Source organism: Petaurus breviceps, unplaced genomic scaffold, assembly GCF_028583685.1.
Source record: "Petaurus breviceps papuanus isolate PSGF00001 unplaced genomic scaffold, PetGlider_PUasm1.0 186, whole genome shotgun sequence".
Lineage (NCBI taxonomy): Eukaryota > Metazoa > Chordata > Mammalia > Diprotodontia > Petauridae > Petaurus > Petaurus breviceps.
Genome location: NW_027185798.1, coordinates 58,208,143 through 58,214,242, shown reverse-complemented (window position 1 = coordinate 58,214,242; position 6,100 = coordinate 58,208,143).

Genomic DNA, 6,100 nt, shown 5'->3' with positions numbered 1-6,100 from the left:
AAAAGTTCTGGGTCAATGGTCTCATTTTTAAAAATAAAGTATGAGTTGAGGTTCTCATCAGAAAAGGTGGGACATGGGAAAGCATGAGGAGAGAAGAAAAAGTTTGGGACAATCACTATAGTGAGTATGATAGAGAATTTGGGAGGAACAGCAAGATTGCCTCACTGTAAATCCCATTTGAGATTAGCTAAACAGAATTTATAGTGGACCTAGTCATCACAGCTTTGTGATTTCCTTCAGTTTCATTAAGCAGCATGTGTATAGGAATGAAGTAGGGCGCAGGTCTTTTACTTCTGAGTCTGCAGTTATTACCAAGGCAAGGGGCTGCCTCTTTTAGGGGCTTTTAAGAAAACAGCTTGTGTCTCCTGAACAACAATGGGATCTAAATTCCTTTTTAGCATTTTAATCTTTCAGTCTCGACACTATTTGTCCTGGAACAAAAACTGACTTCATAAACAAGGGCTTAAAAACAGGATATTCACCACAAGTCCCTTTCTTTTCCCTCTAAGTGGGCAAATTATAGGCAAACTTACATTTTTATATCAGAGTCTTGGAATTTCCATGACTTGTGCCCTGTGCCAAGGAAAACACACATAGCTGTAAAGCAGGGAGTTTTTGGTATTTGTTTTATTTATTTTGTAGGCACCGTAATTTGCTGATGTACTCACTGGGCTGTTAAGGAATCTGTGACTTGCAAATGGAAATTTAATTTTATGAATTCATGGACTGAGGTGTTAAAAATAGTTTTCTTTTAGTGGTGTCTTATCCCAGGAACTTGTAAAACAAAAGTCAACAAGAGTCTTCCTGGATATGGTCTGGGAAAGGAACCAAATTAGGTCTTATAGTAAGTTGGTTGGAGTTATTTTGATGGAAAAAGTAGTATAGTGTCATGGAAATGATCTGAAATAGGAGATAGGTACCCGAATGCTAGTCTTACTCTGCCACTGGTATCCTCCATGTGCCATTAGGCTAGTTACAGACAAAGGAACAGAGAAAACCATTTACTCATTTATTGAATCAGGATAAGAATTACCCCCCAGGGGCGGCCAAGTAGCACAGCCAGTAAGAGCACCGGCTCCAGTGTCAGGATGACCTGGAGATCGAATCCCAGGCTCAGACACTTAGTACCCACTCAGAAACACCTGGCCGTGTAACCTTGAGCAAGTTACTTAACCCCAATTGCTTAAAAAAAATTGCTCCCTGATCTATATCAAGGGTTTATTAAGCATTACATGTGAAATGTCTTGGGAAAAGGATAGAATCTCATATTAGGTAATGCTCTGGGGTCTTCTTAAAACATGGTTATCTTTGAAAATGTAATTACTTTAATAGTAAAGGACTGTTGTGTTATGAAAAGAACATTGTCCCTGAAATCAGGAGATACCTGGGATCAAAGCCTGCTGCTAAGGATAGCTGTGTGACCATGGGGCAAGCCACTTGATTTCTTCATCTGTATGAAGCCAGGTGGAAGAGTGCTGGGCCTGAAGTCAGGAAGACTCATCTTTGTGCATTCAAATCTAAGTCTCACTTACTAGCTGTGTGACCCTGGGCATCACTTAGTTCAATTTGCCTCAGTTCCTCATCTGTAAAATGAGCTGGAGAAGGAAATGGTAAACCACTCCAGTATCTTTGCCAAGAAAACCCCAGATGAGGTCACAAAGAGTTGAACATGACTGAAATGAATGAAAAACAAAGAAAATTATTGTAAGAAGCAAGTGAAATAATCTATATGCAAAGCAGCATATCGTTTCCTCGATTTGGGGCTGGAAGGGACCTCAAAGCTCATCTAGTCCAACCCCATCATGGTAGAGATGAGAAAACTGAGATCCAGAGAAGTTAAATGACTTCCTAAGATCACTCAGGTAGCAAGTAGCACAGCTGAGATGCTTAATTATTTGAGATATGAGAAACTTAGTCTATATAACAGAAGTCGTGTGGCACAGCACATCTCTCTCTGGGGTACAGAAAACTTAGGTTCAAATCTGTAACTTACCTATAGAAAAGCCCCCCTACTATTTCTGAGTGAATCAATAGCTTGTGAGAAAGACTGTCTCAATAGGGTGAATCCCCATTCTCTTTGCACTTCTTTCCTACTTCTCAATTTGCCTTCCTTGGTTTCCCCCTTTTACAATACAAATCCACCGTCTGAACTTCTCCCCTCATCCTTTTTCTGCCTATCTTTTCATCCCCAGTGCTTAGCACAGTGCCTGGTATGTTCCTCCCCTGATAGGCTGCACTAAAAATTAAGAGTTCTGCCCCAGCTTTCATTCTAAATTACCTACAGTGAATTGGAAAAGATTAGAAGTGTCTATGAAAGCAGTGAATAGAATGCTGGGACTGAAGTCAGGAGTATTCCTCTTTCTGAGTTAAAATCTGGCCTCAGACATTTACTACCTGTGTGACCCTGGACAAGTCACTTAACTCTGCCTCAGTTTCCTCATCTGCAAAATTAGCTGGAAAATGCAATGGCAAACTACTACAGTATCTTTGCCAAGAAAACCCCCAAAAGGGGTCACAGAGTCAGATATGGCTGAAAAACAACTGAACAACAGCAACAGATGATTAGAAGCTCATGGTCTTAGCATCTAAGAGCTGGTACCCAAGAAGTCATCTAATTTAGTATATTCCTCCTGAGATAGAATCTCCTTTGTAATATTTCTATCACGTGGTTATCCAGCCTCCACTTGCAGATTTCTAATTAAGCCTGCCTACCTCTCAATGTAACTTATTCCACTTTGAGATGGTTCAAATTATTAGGAAGTTCCCCCCAACCCTGAAACATTAAATCTTTCTGCAACGTTTGCACATTTGCTCTTAGTTCATTCCTTCAATAATCTTTTATGAAGCACCTCCTACATGCCAGATACTTATGTTAAAGACAAAAATAAAATTGTGTTTCCCTTCAAGGAATGAGGGAAACAGGTACGCAGAGAAGTATTTAGTGTGTATATATATATATATATATATATATATATATATATATATACACAAACTAAATGCAAAGTAATTTGGAGAGAAGGGGGTGCTCTAGTAACTGGGGAATTAAGATTGGCTTTATGTATGAGGTGAACTAGAGTTGAGCCTTGAAGGATGCTAGAGATTCCACAAGGTAGAGATAAGGAGGGAGTGCATTCCAGGCATACGAAACAATTCAATAATTGGTTCAAAGGATGGAGATGAGAGATGGAATGCCCTGTATGGGCAATATAATGAAGGTTAGTTTATCTGGAACAGAAAATGAATGAAAGAAAGTAATACACAACTAGCCTGGAAAGGTAGGCAAGATCTAGAATAATCTTTGCCTTTTGGGACACAACAGAACAATTCTTATCACTTTTTTTAAACAACAACCCTTACCACTCCCAAGTCATTTCTTTTCTGTGATAAACATGCTCATTTCTTTGAACTGACTCTAACACAACATGGTCTCCAGTCCCCTCACCATCTTGGTCCTTCTCCTCTGAATTCACTCCAGTTTGTAAATGTACTTTAAAAAGACCTAAAACTGAACTCAATACTCTGGGTGTGGTCCTATGGGGTCAAAGTACTTGGGGACTATTTCCAATGTTCTTTTGACAAACTCTTAGATAGCATTGGCTTCTTTGGCACATCATACTGTAGACCCATATCAAGTTGCAATCCACAATCCACACTAGCAGACTACCAGGGGAGATCATTCAAGGGAGGGTGGGGAAACAAAGGTAACCTTCAGCCAATTGAAGTTCTGGATGCTAATTTATGAACTGAATCTCAAGTGAAAACATATATGATTAAATTCTAAATTGTGTTACAAAAAGTAACACTTCATTTTCTCACATTTAGCAACCCCCTTCCTATAATCTTTCCACACCATGATTCAGTAATGTATTTGATTCTACATCCCCAAATTCTTTTTTTTTCCAGTGCTATCCTGAACTCTCAATTAAAGGTGGAGAAGTATTAAGGCTGGAGAGTTTGCCTTGGAGTCCGGAGAATCTGGATTCATTCATGTTCTGCAAGTGATATGCACTAGCCATGGGACTTTTTGCAAGTCATTCAATTTGTTAGTGCCCTCGGCAACTCTCTAATGTAAGTTATAGATGAGTTGCTGATGTCTGTCATTGAAGGGAGTTTTCACACCGGGAGTTCCACCGTAACACGAAATCACAAGACTATTAAGATAATAGAACTCTCTCCATTGAAGCCTTACTCTAATACCTCATTGTGACCTGGAGGGTTCTGTGCGACTATGCAAGAAAGGCACTGGATTTGGGATCAGAAGACTTAGATTCAAGTCCAGATCCTTATTACTAATGTGACTCTGGGCAAGTCACTTAACATTTCTAAGTTTCAGTTTGCTCATCTGTAAAATAAGGGGATTCAACTAGATGACCTCAAAGTACTCTTCTCACTTTAAAACCATGACATCATGACACTAGGTCCTACCAAGCTAGAATGGCTTTGAATATGGTCCCAGCAATAGACTTGTTCTAACAAATGAGAATCGATGTAGCAAAGGATGTCAAGGCTCATTGACAGATGATTGAAAGGGTGGGGAACCTGCTGCCTTGAGGCTACCTGTGGTCCTCTAGGTCTGCAAGTATAACCCTTTGAAGGGCCACACTTGAGAACCTAGAGGGACACATGTGTCCTCAAGGCCACAGATTTTCCACCCCTGCACTAGGATATTCCTTTTTCTGGCCACAGTATCTCATGAAGACCATGTCTTAAGAAACAGAAGTGTGGCATTTACATTAGCTGATGGTTTGCCCACACCAAGGAAAATATGGACTCTTAAGTATTAGCTTACATTTTTCTTATACTGACAGAAAGGCCACAGATAACCTATGCTAAAAGGGACTTTGCCAAATAAATAGCCCTTCCTTCCTGTAGTTTTTTTTTTATTTCTCAAAGTTTTAAATTCCTACCAATTTCCTGAAATGCATCCTTACTTCCTGAAGAGAGGAAAGAGTTACATGCTTGGTTGTCCTGAATTCCAAGGTGAACTGTGAAAGTTTTATATGTACATAATTCTTCTTGAGGTCTTGGGATTTCCAAAGAAACATAATTTCTCATAAAAAATTGTATTTTAGTCCTGCTTGGGGGTTACAGTGTGGGTTTCGTGGTTTGGTATGATACTGGAGAGAGTTTTGTAGGTTAAGGGCCACCTCTTTGCAACATCAAACCCATTCAGTTCATTTGAAAAAAAAATGTAGTATATTCAGAGAAAAGATTTAATTGAACCTTTATATATCATGGAGACAACTGGTAAACAGCTGGTTGACTGAGTGGTTTTCCATTTCTTAAGAGAGTAGCTGTGGTAGGGGTGGTGGGGGTGGTTTGTCCTTCATTCATTTTTTTTTTCTCTTTTTGGAGGGGAGAAGGCAGGACAATTGGGGTTAAGTGACTTGCCCAAAGTCACAGAGCTAGTAAGTGTTAAGTGCCTGAGGCAGGATTTGAACTCAGGTCCTCCAGACTCCAGGATCTGTGCTCTGTTCAGTGAGCCAGCTGGCCACTCCTAGTCCTTCATTCTTGAAGAGGCCTATGACATCAGGAAGATGATACCATGACTAGCAAGTGAATTGGATTTAAGTGATACAGGGCTCTTCAAAGTCACCAGCCTCACTTCAACTTTCAGAAATCCTTCCTATACCCTCTATTAATATGAAAGGAAATAATTCATTGAATTTTCCATGCAGAGGCATGTAAAAGTAGAATACAATTAATTTTTCATAAAGAAAATTTTATCTTTCTATCCATCCATCTAATCATCCATCCATCCATCTACCTATCTATTTATCTGACACAGAAATCCATCACCCAATAGAAAGATTTGGTTTTTTTTTTCTTTTAAAAAAAAGCCCCCAAGCTCTCTTCTTTCCTAGCCTAAAGAATATGATTGTCCTACAGTTGGCAAATTGCAATTTATCTTTGCTATAATCTGGGGATCTTCTGTGCCCCAATTCAGAGCAGTTCCTGAATTTAAAACCTCTGTTTACTTCTGGAAAGCAAGCCTGGAATGTGCAGATGCCTGTGATTTGGCCTCTAGAGCAGTACAAGGGGTTAATACTGAGGAACTTGGCTCTGGGTCAGTCTTTTTTTTTTTCTTGGCTCTGCTCTG